The sequence below is a fragment of the Dioscorea cayenensis genome, chromosome 18 (genome assembly GCF_009730915.1).
Source record: "Dioscorea cayenensis subsp. rotundata cultivar TDr96_F1 chromosome 18, TDr96_F1_v2_PseudoChromosome.rev07_lg8_w22 25.fasta, whole genome shotgun sequence".
Classification (NCBI taxonomy): Eukaryota; Viridiplantae; Streptophyta; class Magnoliopsida; order Dioscoreales; family Dioscoreaceae; genus Dioscorea; species Dioscorea cayenensis.
This window is the reverse complement of record NC_052488.1, coordinates 13,149,180-13,164,770: the sequence shown is the minus strand read 5'-3', so window position 1 is coordinate 13,164,770 and position 15,591 is coordinate 13,149,180.

Sequence of the window (15,591 nt, the reverse complement as noted above, 5' to 3'; positions counted from 1 at the left end):
AAATGAATTGCCATCCAACTTAACATGTTCTACTGAGGCCAAGCCATGCATGCTGCTTAATTTCAATAAAAAAAAGGAAAGAATCAAGAACAAACAAAAGATTAAAACTCATGATTTCATGGATTCCACATGTAGGATGTCTTTCTGGTTTCATGGCAAAATAGATCAACCTGAATTAACTGACAGAATAATTTGCAAACAAGTGCCAACATAGCAAGAAAACAAACCTGCGTAGCTGAGCAGTTTAACCGCTTCAACTATCTATGCCATGCCTCTATTATTCTCCATGCAGTTAGCTTGTCCATTCCCAACCATCAGACTAGCTCTAGAAAAAAAGAAGATTAGTACCATTCCCTGAAATTGGAGGTAGTTAGCATTAGATAATTTTCAATAAAAACTGTATGTACAGTTTCTGATTGATATGTAGCGTACTGAAACGGTTTCTTGGTCATTGAATACACTGATAGCTAGTATCCATTGTTGTTGGGCTTCATCCAAATCTGAAGAACTTGTAGAGACGCACGTGGTTTATAGAACTTTTAATTATTAACTGTTTCTAATATTGTGAGATGCTTGAGTTGATAATGAGTAAAGGGATTCAAATTCTTTAATTTTTTGTTTCATTGCTAATTCTTCTTTTGGTCTTGCTTCTAATCTTAGCAAGTGTACGTTTTGTTTTGCTATGTGGAGAAATTAGTACTGTGATACAATACAAAAAAAAAAAAAAAATTTAGATTTATATTTGAGTGCTTAGTTTTATATTAATAATTTAATAAAAATATAAGTCTTGTGTTTATGAATAATATCCATTATCATTCTTTGTTGATGGTTGAAAAATATAATAATAATAATTATTTTTAATTTATATGAACATTAATGAGGTAGATATTTGGCGAAGTTGTTATTATTTTGAAATAAAAAAATTTATGTTAAAAATTCAAGTAAGAACTGATGTAACATGATATGTTAACATACAAGATATTTTACAAATATATATGCTATAAAGTTAAAAAATATAAATTCATGTGCTACGTCATTGTAATAAACAATTTTTTTTTTCTAAAATACAAGGATAGTATTGGATATTTGAAATACATTCAAACACAAAGGAGATATATGTATATATATATATAATGAGAAAGCTTCAAAATTAAGCAAGCAATCAAGAAATAATTAAAAGCTATTATAAGTGAGATAAATCAAGATTATAATACTGGTTCTCTTACAAGTTACAAGAAGCCAAATCGGATAATCCCACTTAAAGGCATTTATTTGTAACTGATATTATTTTTAATTTTATTTATTTTTTTTAAGTAACTAATGTAAAAAACCTTGAGATCAAATCCCACTTTCAAGAATTGCTTCTTGTATACTTGGTACAAGCTTGGTATTAAACATGAATTTTCTTGTGTTGTCTTGTTTAACTGTAATCATCATCATTTTTTTTAATAGTTTTTTGTGGATGTAAAAGAGATTAATTCTTACAAATCCAATTGAATCCATTAATCTGAAAGCAAAGAAGTGATTAGTTCATCACTTCACCCCCAAATTTTGTGATATCTTTAAGTGATTTGCTTGGCTTAGTCTAGGTTTGATTATATTTTATTGTGATATTTTTTATGGGTTTTCTTGTCACTAGATATTTGATTGTGCAATGTAGGTGGTGATTTAGGGTTTAAGTGACTCTAATTAGATTTTATTTGCCGATGAAAGGCAGTTAATTCCCCACTTTGTTGGTTTAATTGGACCTACCTAATAGTAGATTTGGAATTTCGTTTTCTTTTCCTTTTGATGTTGGTCTTGTTCTTTAAATTTGTAGCATTTTTTTAGTTTCATTTTGGCATGGAGGGTTGATTGGATATGTTTTTGGTTAAAATACCAATTAAAGTTGACATATATGTTATCAATTGAATAGTTTCAATTTAGTTTAAAACCTTATATTTCTTAATAGTGCTAAATTTAAATTAGTTTTATAGTATGCATTGTATGGGACATACACATACATAACATTAATTGCAAGGTAGGATTTGTCTTTTATAATAATCAATATTTGTAATTATCCAATTATTATTTTTTATATATTAAGCAGAAATGAATAAGAGTTGGATGCATAAGTCAAGGTTGAGCCAAGAATATGAACATGGAGTTGAAGAATTTCTTAAGTTTGCATTTGATAATGCAAGCCAAGATGGTATGATTGTATGCCCTTGTGTAAAGTGCGTAAATATTCATTGGCGAACCCGTGAAGTAGTGCTTGAACATTTAATATGTGATGGAATTCTACAAGGATATACATGTTGGTTTTTCCATGGAGAACATGTTCCATCACCCATGCTAATATAACAACCACTTTCACATCAACATCAAGTTTAAATTCTCGTAACATAACCCCTCAAGTCGGGAAAGATGGCATGGATGAATTGTTAAGGGAAGCTTTTAATATGCATCAAGTTGATCAAGAGACTTTGGATCCTAATATACGTGACATTGATGTTGATGTGAATGTCGGGGATGGAACCTACAGGGGGGTAGATGAAGAACAACCTTCAGATGACGCTGCAAAGTTTTACAAGTTGTTGACAGAAATGAATGAAAACCTTTATGAGGGTTCAAAGCATTCAAGATTGTACTTCTGCATTCGCCTGTTTCATCTGAAATGCATATGTGGGATGACTGGAAAAGGGCTCGATCTGTTGATTGAATTTCTACAAGAACTTTTTCCCTTAGCTACTATTCCTAGAAGTAGTCATGAGTCGAAGAAAGTCATCAAGGATTTGGGTCTTGGGTATGAAAAAATTCATAGTTGCCCTAATGACTGCATGCTATATTGGGAGCATAACAAACATCAACAATCTTGTCATGTGTGCGGGTGTTCTCGCTGGGTGTCGAATGATCCCAAACATCCTTCGGATGATGATGGTGATATCGTTCATAAGAGACCCGCAAAGGTTTTACGGTATTTTCCTTTAATACCACGATTGCAAAGGATTTTCATGTCTTCGAAGACTGCAGTTGATATGGTTTGGCATGCTACCGGTCGAACAAATGATGGCTGTTTGAGACACCCTGCCGATGCTGAGGCATGGAAATCATTTGATGCAAGATATCCAGATTTTGCCTCAGAACCACGAAATGTTAGGCATGGAAATCATTTGATGCTTAGGCTTGGGCTTTCTTTAAATGGATTTAACCCATTCAAGATTTTAAGTACATCTTATAGCACTTGGCCAGTAGTTTTGATTCCCTATAATTTGCCGCCATGGATTGGGATGAAGCAACCTTCTTTCATCTTATCAATGATTATTCCAGGCGACAAATGTCCTAGAAATGATATCGACATCTACTTGCAACCTCTCATTAAAGAGTTAAAGAAATTGTGGGTTGGTGTTCAGACATTTGATGCATCAATGAAAAGGAATTTTCAGTTGAGGGCTGCTTTATTATGGACTATTAACGATTTTCCAGCTTACACAAATTTATCAGGTTGGAGTACCAAAGGAAAATATGCATGTCCTTGTTGTGCGGCACAAACTTCTTCAAGATGGTTATCTAATGGGAGAAAGTTTTGTTTCATGGCACATCGACGGTGGTTACAAATTGATCATCCATTCCGATTACAGAAACATATGTTTGATGGCACAGTTGAGATGCGTGGAGCTCCTTCAGCAATTTCTGGATCAAATACTTTGTTACTGTTAAAAGATTTGCAATTTACATATGGGAAAGGGACGAAATGTAATTTGAAGAAATCCAAATCTACTTCTACATCAGTGAAAAGACAACATCAAGCGTCCAATGTCACCGTAGACAATGATGAAGATGGGATAGAGGAAGATGAATCACATGCGGCAATACTATGGAAGAAGCGATCCATTTTCTTTGAATTACCTTATTGGGAGTATAATCTTTTGCGCCACAATCTCGACGTCATGCACATCGAGAAAAATATTTGTGAAAATATTGTTGGAACAATTCTTAATGTGGATGGGAAATCAAAAGACAATTTAAAAAGTAGACTAGATTTGGTGGAATTGGGCATTCGTCGAGAGCTTCATCCCGAATATCTTTCCAATGGAAATACAAGACTACCACCGGCATCCTTTTCCATGTCCAATGATGAAAAAGATTTCTTTTGTCTTGTATTAAGGAATATAAAAGTTCTAGATGCATACTCTTCAAATGTTTCCAAAGCGGTGAATGAGAAAGAACGAAAACTTCAAGGGTTAAAATCTCATGACTATCATATATTACTACATGATTTGCTCCCAATTGCTTTGCGCTCATCCATGTCAAAACAAGTGACTCTTGCCATTATAGAACTTTCAAATATATTCAAAATCCTTTGTGGTAAAGTACTTAAGGTGGAAGACATTGACAAGCTTCAAGATCGAGTTGCAATAGCTTTATGCAACTTGGAAAAGATTTTCCCACCTTCATTCTTCACTATAATGGTGCACTTGGTTATACATCTTCCATTGGAGGCTAAGCTTGGCGGTCCCGTTTATTATCGATGGATGTATCCAATCGAACGGTATTAGTTTCCTCGTTCAATAATTTTTATAATATCTTATCAAGAAAAATTTGGAGGCTTAATATTTTTAGCTTATTGTTGTAGGTTTTTGCTCAAATTAAAAAATTATGTCCAAAATAAGAGATTTCCTGAAGGGTCTATTGCAGAAGGATATTTGGCAGAAGAATGTGTAACTTTTTGTTCAAGGTATTTGGTTGATGTTGAAACTGTATTTGATAAACCTGCAAGAAATCTAAGACAAGTTCATGATGAGAGTATTGCAAGTTGTTATCTATTCCAAAGTGGTGGAGAGCCAATAGGGAAAATTGATGTGGTGGAGTTGGATGATAGATCATGGGCACAAGCACATCGTTATTTGCTATTACATCATGAAGCTATTGAACCATTACAGGAGTAAGCCAAACATTTTTTGTTTTTTTATTTGGTGATGGAATTGTGCGTTCACATGCTATAATATCCTTACTTGCAGTGAGTATAAAAACATATTGAGATATCAAATGTGTGGTCGACGTTCAATCGCACGGGATGTTGATAGGGAATTTAATGAAACTTTCCATGAATGGTTAGGGCAAAATGTAAGCAATTCGAAACCTTTTATGTATATCAATTCCCCATTAATATTTGTACATTCAAATAGATATGTTTAATTACATACATGTAATTTGGGCAGATTTCTAATCGTAGTGAGGTGATTGAAGACGTTAAATTCCTTTCAAAAGGTCCAAACAGAATTATAAAAAGGTATAAAGGGCTCATCATTAATGGATATCGATTTCATACAAAATCTCAGGAAAGATGTAGGAGAACACAAAATTCTGGAGTTCTTGTTACTTCTTCCACGATGAGCTATGCCAGTGCGCGGGATGCTACTCCATTAGAAGGAAATGTCGACTATTATGGTATATTGACTGATATAATTGAGTTGGATTATTTCAACAAGTTCAAGGTTATGCTATTTCGATGTGATTGGGCTGATGTGACCAATAGTAGGGGAATCAAGAATGATAAATATGGGTTCACAATGGTTAATTTTTCTCGCACAATTCACACGGGCGAACACATTCTCGATGAGCCATATGTGCTTTCATCTCAAGTGAAGCAAGTTTTTTATTCTGAAGACCCAAAATAACTTGGTTGGTTCATTGTGATACGCAATCAACCGAGAGAGGTGTACAACATGGGTGATGAAATTGCAAATCTTGGACCTACAACTGAATGTTTTCCTTCTATTGATGAGGGTATTTTCAGTGCACATGATGCCGGCCATTGGGCTCGTTAGGATGGTGACGATGACATTTATGAATGTTGACACTCTCCACTCAGTTTTGAGTTATAGATATTTTCAGTTTTGACTGTTGACACTCGCCAACATCAACTATATTAATAGTTATGGGATAAAAGTTTATGATTACATATTGGCAGAACATGAGGAAATCTCTTTTCTCTATATTTGAATGCAGGACTAACCTTCATCACTTCGGTAGGACATCTGTTGTTTACAGTATTCTTTTACTGCTGCTACGTGATTCCACCAATTTTAAAATCATGTGCCAGGATCAAGGATTGGTAATCAACTAATGTTCTCCTGAAATGATCTTTTTATATATATTTATGTTGATATGACAAGATAAAAGACATGGCTTTACTTCAAGAATTTTCTATCAATGTAAAATATATCATATTGTTCACTATTCATGTTGCATATTCGATATGTTAACTTGATTGATTATCTCATTTAGTGCTTTCATTGTTCTTCTGTCAATATCATATTTTCACTGTTCTGCTTAGCATGTAGCCTAGAGATTGTATGTTAGTCTCTTTATAGTCTAGTTTGGTATGTTCTACTATTATCTAAAAAAAAGGCATGCACTGAGGATTTTTTAATCCTCAGTATAATCAGGCTTTGAAGGATTTTTTAATAGAAACTATCTGATATTTTCCAGGTTACTTTGACCTCTTTACATGTACATGGCTTTGCATCCAGTGAGTATGATCAGGCTTTGAAGGATTTTTTAATCAAAGTAAGTGAATTTTCTCCCAGGATAAGCTTTTCCATTGTTTTGAATGTCACTTTGATATTAGTTAGCCATTGAAGTTTCTGTCATTAAATTGGAGCTAGATCTGCTTTTATTATTTGCTAGATCTGCTTCTGTTTTGGTTATCTGTTGATGATAAATCAATCTGTTTGATGGCTTTGATTATTTTGATGCCACAGAGTGATGATTGTGGTAGAACTATCAATAGATCTTGTTTGGTAAAAATTGATTTTGATGTACATTGTTTAGTAAATCACAAGTTTGATGTTTGAATAGATTTAAGAATGATGATACCTTCGCTCTAAGTCATTTAGCTTGGTATTTATTGTGCTCAATCACAGATGAAGTTGGATTCTGTAGGTGTTAATTCATTTCCCTTTTATTTTAATGATCAGAGCTTGTTGGTTTAGTGTTCTATTTTTATTTTTTGTAGTTTTAGGTTCAGTGGAAATGTTGTGTTTCTTTGGATGGATTTTGAATTCTTTTGCAAATTGTTGTTATTTTCTCATGTTCAGATTACTTAATAGTTTTGATGAATTGCTTCAGTATAAATGTTGCTAAAATAATCATGTGAGAGTATGCATAAATATGTAACTTTTTTTTTTTCATTTCCTTATAGTAGTACCAGACCTCTTTGATTTGTTATAGAATTTTTTTCTCCTCTTGTAAGCAAGAAATTGATTTATCCTGCTATCATTCAATTTCTCCTTGATTTAACTTTAAGATCTCTACATCTGATTAATATAATTGGGCAAGAATTGATTTTTGATGGTGTTAAGTTGGCAGTTTAGGTTTTTCTGGATGCAGTATATTTTTTTGTGTAATGAACTAAAATACATTGTTTTATATCTAGCAATGGCTTTTTCGGACATAGTAGTGTTACAAGCAAACATGTGTCAGCTCATATCCTGTGCAAAAAAGTCTCTGGGAGGATTGAATAACTAAATACTGTGATTAGGAATAGTAGTTTATGTATTCGATCATATTTGGTTCTATGTCCACACAAAAATTAGACTGCTAGCAATTCAACTAATGTGAGTTTATGAAACAATTTGTATTGTGAAAGCACGACAGAGTAATGAGAGATGCAGTGAGATGTTTAGGTATTGATGCCTGACATATTTAGTGTGTGTTTACCCATAACTTGATTTACTTTGTTGATGAAATGAAATCAAAGTGCTCGCAAGAGCAAATGGACAACTGCTATCCAGTGGTATGCCGTAAAATGACTCATGATAATCATGTAACTTAGATGTATAGTCCAATGTAATCTTTTATCATGCTTATATCTGCTGCTGCTGCTCATACTAAACTGCCCTCTTAATCTCCAGTAATTTATTAATATCTACTTTTAACTGCATTTATGTTTAATTTTTTATATATCAATTTCTAAGAGCACACATTCTAAGATCTGTTGATTGAACTCCCATCCTCTGAGTGTATATAAATATATAGGTTACAATAACAGACCTATGAAAAAATGATGGTAAGAAAATTAATTTAACTTAGGAATTGAATTGATGAAGTACATACTTCATGTTAATTTAATCATTTTGTGTATATTATACAGACCATTTAACAAGAATGACAAAATGATGGTAAGAAAATTAATTTTCTAAAGATGACCATGTGGCCTTTTGGTTCAGCAGATTGTCACATCAGGACAAGAAAAACCAGCATATTGAACTTACCAAAAAAGGCTTCTCTTGATATTAAAATTTGTTAACAATATGCTAAAAGCTTTACTATACACCAATGTTGCTAAAAGTGGTTAATATATGGAAAGTGAATGAACAAAAGCTATCTGACAAAAACTTAAACCTTTCATCATGTATCTTATTTGTTCCCTCTAGATGTATTTTCAATGTTTTGCTGAGTATCCTTTGGGCTGTCCTAGAAGAAATTTAGCGAAACCATAATGAAGACAAAATCATTAAAAACTAGTGTTCTTCACAAAATTTTTCACCAATTTGAATAAAGAAATTGCTTATATTCTCCATCTTATCATGCTATAATTGTTTTTAATGTTCATTGTTTAACCGAGTAACAACATTGATAGTCAATTTTTTCCTTTATGTATTGTTCTTGAAGTATACACTTTGTTATTTTGCATGCTAATAGCAATGCATAGTCAGAGAGAGTGGAGACCACCAATTTGATATTCATTTCTATCTCCATTATATTTTAAATTGCAAGCAGGAATTAGGTTAAATTCATATGAAGCCTCTAGAGCTTACACTATCTTAGGTTCCATTTTCCCAAGAATAATATTAAACACATACATTAAATAAAACAACCAGCATATACAGCAAGTCACTATTGCTTTAACGATGTAGTATTTATCTTTGATGTGTATAAATGTACAGAAGTAGTAGATGACCATTTACCTGCACTTGTATCAGATTGTATTGATGGACCTGCACTTCTATCAACGTTTAACTGTATCATTTTTTCCTTTTTTTGTAGACAAAGAAAAACATGCGGAGAGCAAAGTTGAAGGGTATCAAGATGGTCCAATCTGACCATACTGCAAAAAATGCAAGTGGATGTGTTGCTGGTGCTACAAAATCTGCTCCATCACCTGACATTACTCCACATAGCTCGATTCCATCAGTCAATGTTGATTCTACAAGGTCTGCTCCATTACCTGACGTTACTCCACATAGCTCAACTCCATCTTCATCGGATGATTCAAACCTTAATGATGAAAATGGAACCAATAACACATGCACAAGATTAGATAATCTCCACCCAATAAATGAAGACAGTGATTTAAATATAGGTAATTCATGGTCTTCAACTGCAATTAAAATTCACTGTATTTGGATTTTTTACTTATAACTTATGATATGTATATATATTATTATAGTTGATAATGAAGGACAACAAAGAAAAAGAGGTCGAACTACTATAAAAGAGTTATGGACATTACCTCCTCAAGAAAGGATTTTAGTGAGTTCCAATCAATTAGGACAACCAATTGGACCCGAAGCACAATTATTGGCTGCATTTCTAGGTATGCTTGCTCGATCGGGTCAACATATTGGCCTCCAATATGAGAGTTGGCATAAAGTACCAAAGACATTGAACGATGAACTATTTAAATTTATTGAGGTAAATTCACTTAACTGAATTCTTCAAATGTATATTATACTTATAAATATGCAAGCATCTTTTTGTACTAATCCAAATGGTTTATAATGTTTTCATATAGTTATGATTTTCTCTTGAAATTTCAAGAGAGTATGTGCTCAAATCTTTGGGGAAGAAATGGAGGGATTATAAGCATGATTTGAAAACAAAACATTTCAAGTGAGAACAAGGTCTACAGGCAAACAAGGACAAACATCCAAGTGCTACTATTCGATGGCAATGGGAACAATTAGTTGACTTTTGGTATTCAAAAAAAGGAGAGGTTCGAGTAAATATTTTGCTTATTTCAATGAAAGTATCTTATCTTTGTTATTTATAATTTAAAATGCATGTCGTATGTAGGATTCAGAAAAACTTGGGGTTGCTAGTAGAAAGCAACAAAAATATACACACACTTGTGGATAAAAGAGTTTTGCGAGAAAGCAAAAAGAAATTGTATGTAACTATAAACTTTTTATGTTTGTCATTCAAACTAATTTTGTGTTAAATTTTTTATAGGAGGTTAGCACAGGAAGAAAAGTAGGTCGCATAGAACTTTTTAAAGCAACCCATACGAAGAAGGATGGGTCTCACATGAATGCGGAAACCTAAAAAATTATGGTAATTATACCTATGTTTTTAGTGTTCTTTAATCAGTTTACAATTTGTTTTAAAGCATATTATTTTTTTAAAAAATTGTTTGTTGATATAGGAGTCGGCAAATGAGAAGATAGTTGGATGCCAAACAATAGATGAGGATATGCAAATGGTTGAGAGTGAAATTTTAACACAAGTTATTGGAAAAGAACGATGTGGCCGAGTGAGAGGCGTTGGGTTAGGTCCAACACCTAAAAACTATTATGGAGGCTTGACAACCCGAAAGTCTACCGACTCAAACATTCAATCAAGTGAACTTGTTGACAGACTTCATCAAATGGAACAAGAAATGCAAAAAATGAAAGACGAGCGTATGCAAGAACGAGCTCAAGTAGAACAACAAAATACTCAATACAATGCTCTACTTACCTTTCTACAAAATCAGTTTCCTGGTGTTTCTATTCTCGGAATTAACAATACTGGTTCATCCTCACAGTCGCAGGTATTTTAACATTGCACGAATTATTATGGTTATGCCTAGCTAGGTCCATCTACTAATGATTTTATTTTATTTGCAGGATAACCCTTCTGCAGATTCTTAAGTAATGGTGTTGGTGATGCTTGGAGGTCTGTAGTCATTTATATATGTGTTATGCAATGACTTTATGTGGAACAAGAAAAAGAATAATAGACATTGATATTAGTTAATTTGGTGTTCATGAAACTTATTGTCTTATGATTGGAATCTCTAAAATGTGACTTGTTGTTGGAATTAATGTGGATTAATATTAGAAATCATCAACTATTGTATATGGTTAATGGTTTGTGTGTAAATAGGTATATATGTGAGTGTTATAATACCAATGTTTATTCCAGGTATTTCAGTGGAATCAATACAAAATGCCCAGGAAAAAAATGTGAATTACTGCAAAAATCATAAAATTCTGGTATAATTGTTCGCGGTGTTTCTATAATAAACACCTCTAATGAAAAAAAAAATCACAGAATTCAGAAATCTCGCGGCGCTTTCAAATATTATCGTCGGGATAACACTGATAGGTGAGCGGCGTTTTACTATATAGACGCCGCTGTGTGAGCTAACAATTGCCGGCGTTTATATTTATAAACGCAGGGAAAATCTCTGTTGATGTTGAGATCGTTGCCACAATACTATCGGCGCTTATTGGTATAAACGCCGCTACTATGGCGGCGATTTAAATGTTAAACGCTGGTAAGATCCGGACGAATGTATCACCAGCATTTTGGCCGGCGTTTTGTAAAAGCGCCGGTAGTGTAGTTAGCGGCGCTTATAAACGCCGATAAATTAAAAAATAAACGCCGCAAAAAGTCTACTTTGGTGTAGTGGTGATATCTCAGCATGGACCCCACTCCTTGATTATATCCTAGCTGTTGATACGAACTTTTTTCAATCAGAGCCATTGATTTTTAAGATTTTTAAAACCCGTCTTATCTTTAGTAGTTACCAAAAAAAAAAAAATCACGATTTAATTGTATCTCCACCGCCCACGATCTCCTATTCTTATAAAAAAAAAGGAACTTCCACTCTTCCTATCTTTTCCTTCTTGGTGGTGACATCGGCAAGGACGAGTGGATCTTCTTATCGAGATTTGTTTTGCTTCTACTTTCAAGGTAAGATCTTCGAACGTTGTGCAGATTTTTAGTTTCTTATTTTTCTTGATGCTTGTTGGCTCTGTGAGAGTTCTTCCTTTCTGAAACCCTAAAATTGTTCCTATTTTTTTTTATTTATTCACCTTTAAACCTTAGATTTATCCCTTGAGTTTTTAGGGTTTGTTCCTAATTTGTAGTTTGAAGGGAATTTGTTTCTCTTTGATGTGTGCACCAAAGCATACTCTTAAGATCTTTGACTATGATGTTTTTATGGATTTAATCACATCTCAAGTATGAAGTTTTGCATGATATGTGTATAGTTGATTGAGATACAATCTTTCGCCATGAGAAAAGAATTATTAGCTGATTTAATTTGATAACTTTCAGATTTTCATTTTTGATAATGGGAGAAATCTCTCTCCGATTTTAGGAATCTTAGAGGTAGAATTTAGAGGAGAGTAAAATATAAAATTTGTAGTTTTGATGTTACCTAAATACCTGCAAAATTTCAGAATTTTTACACAAGTATCCTGTAAATTATAAGTTTTAGATGCAGGTGACGCGGACAGGATTTCTGTGCTGTCCTTGAACATATTTTGATTAATTTCACGGTTTTAAGTTCTGATTTAGATTTTAATTTATATAAGAAAGTTATAGAGGATGATTTTATCTTTGACGCTGAAAATTTCAGAATTTTTAGCCATGTAAATTATGAGATATGATCATATTTCTATAGGTGTGCTTAATAATATTTCTGCAGAAAATATAAAGATTTCTTAGACAATTTGATGGTCTTGTACATGGAATTTGGAGAAGAGTAATATTACAAAGTTATATAGTTTGATGTTTTCTAGATACCTGTAAAAATTTAGATTCTTTGGATGATTAGTTTAAAAGCTATAGCATTATTAGTGTAGTTGTGCCCAATGATATTACTGTGCAGAATCTGAAGTTGGTTTGGTGTTTCTCATGGTCTTAGATGTTGTATATGGTAAACTATAAAATAAGAAAGTGATGCATTACTGAGTTATCTGATTGCATGTAAAATATTATTGCTTTTGAAGTTTTATATTGAGAGATATTCATATTTGAAAGGGATATGTCTGAATTACAAGCCTGCAGAAATAGTTGGAGATTCAATTGAATGTTATAAATTATGTAGTACTCTAAGTTGTGTGAATTTCGGATGTGTCATAGTGTTTGGTGTCTATTTTTCCCAATATTTTGAAATTTGTGATTTGGAAAAATGTATGTGAAGTTATGTGGGTTTTAGTACTCATTGATCATGTTGGAATTATTGATATGGGCTTTTAGAGTGGGTAATTGCTATTGTACCCTCGCAATAATCAATATTTGGGAGTGTAGAATAATAGTTTGAACTTTTTTCATTTGTACCCTTCTAAAAATCTTTTTTTAATACTATTTCTTGTTAGCCTTGATTTTGTTATTGAAAGCTAATAGGATCTCTTCCCAAATATAGGACATGCCAAAGGTGTAAGGTTTTGGAGTATTTTTATATATTTGAAAATTCTAGTTTTGTGAACTTTTTGGAATTTTTGAGAAAAATTCTGATTATTTTGATTTATATTTTGAATTATTTATTTATTATTATTTTCGGAATTACTTTAAATTATTTGAAACTTCGAGTTAGTGATATTTTATTTTAAATTAGAATTATCTGAAAGGTTTGAATATCTATTTAAATTCAAATTATTTAATTTCTAAAGTTTTAGACAACTTATCTAAATATGTATTATTTTAATTCTGAATTTCAGATATCTTTTAGTTAATTTCTAATTAATTATTATTAATATTTTTAAAATTATCTGTTCATGTTTCAATTAAAATAACTGGTTTATTTTGATATGATAAAAATGGGATTATGTGACTGCAAATTACTTGCATTTTGCCCAATATGAATTTTGATAATTTATTGTTTTGTGAACATGAAATATTTTGACACAGTACTCGTAGTCCCCAGACTAACTTTGCAATAACCCTGTCACTGGGGGTTAAACACTGACCATGTCGACATGTACTCTGATATAGAAACTATAGTTTCCCACCGATTTATGTCGGTGAAGAATAACGGCCTTTGATAATTCTGGCTCGAGTCACCGAGGGTAAAAATATGACTTCTGATAATTCTGGCTCGGGTCACCGAGGGTAAATATATGAATTTTGTTATTTTGTTTTGGCAGTAGTTGTTTGGGGGACCTATATGCTTGGTTTTGACATCTGTGTTTATTTGAAATAAATTTGATTTCTGATTTTGATTTTGATAATTTATGATTTTTGTAAATGATCCCTATATTTTTTAGTGGGTGTTTACTGGGTTGTTAAGCTCATAATCTTGTTGATTTTTTTTTCAGATCAGGAGTAAATAATATGACAGACATCTTAGTGAGCTGGCGAGAGATTGTGATCTTGATCATTTCTATATTTTGAGTTGTCTTTCTATCCTTGTGAGTATTTGTTCTATTTATAGAACACCAGCTTGTATTTGAAGTTGGAATTTTGAACCTTGTGAATTTCTGTTTTTGACTTTTGATAGTACATCTTTGTTAGCTTATATGTTCTGCTTTAGATCAGTTTTTGAGGTCTTGTATGTTTACTTGGTTTCGGCCTTGTAGGTGTACGGCCGTTTGTTAGTGTCCCGGGTCCATTGAGCCGAGTTTAGGGCGTGACAAATCCACTTACAAACCCTAGTTTATACTAAAATGTCAGTTCTAGACAAATATAATTTGAATGCCTGAAATATATTAATATTAAGAGGATTATATTAAGTATGTTTATGGTGTATATCAAATATGTCAAATATATGTATTTTGAATATTTCATATTAATATATACCCAAATTTTGTTAAATTTTTGAAATTGCATTTTGATATAACCTTAGATAAACCCAAGCAACATTGGTTTAATATAATTTCTAAAATGGTTTGGAGAAATTGATTTGAATTAAAGTACTAAAGAATATTGATATTTTCTTAATTTGTGGTTACAATAAATCATTTATATATATATATATATTAAGTAAAGCTGATAAATCACATATTTATTAAGGAATATATATATATATATATATAACTCAACTGAAAAATAACAAAATTAAATTTCATTTTTTTAGTAAATTAAATTTCATTCTTGGTAAAATAAAATAGCATATAAAAAAATTAACCATTAATAGTTTTTATATTTGATGTGAACTCAAAATATATATATATATATATATTTGATAAAAGTGGATAAACCACAAATTTATTGAAAAGGAAACAGCAAAGAGTAGTACAAAACAGAAAAAAAAAAAGAAAGGTAGATGCTCTCACCACAGGTGAGGCACGAGTACAACTGAAAGAAAACTAGGAAAAGACTGTAAATAGAAGATAGCAATTATGCAGACGAAAGCCACCAGCAGGGGACACAGGTCTACAAAGCTGTGAGAAGAAAGCTCTACTCCAGAGCTGGATTAGATTTGAGTTCGCAGGAATTGTTTGAAACCCTAGCGCTGATGAAGTTGATTGAGCGTTTTATCTTTTGAGTAGCCTCTGCAAGAGTCTGCTGATGATTATCTGCAGCAGCTGAAAACCATGAAAGTAGCATATTAGCAATTTTAATCATTAAAGAGTGAGAAGGTAAAGCTGTAAATTGAAATATGCGATTGTT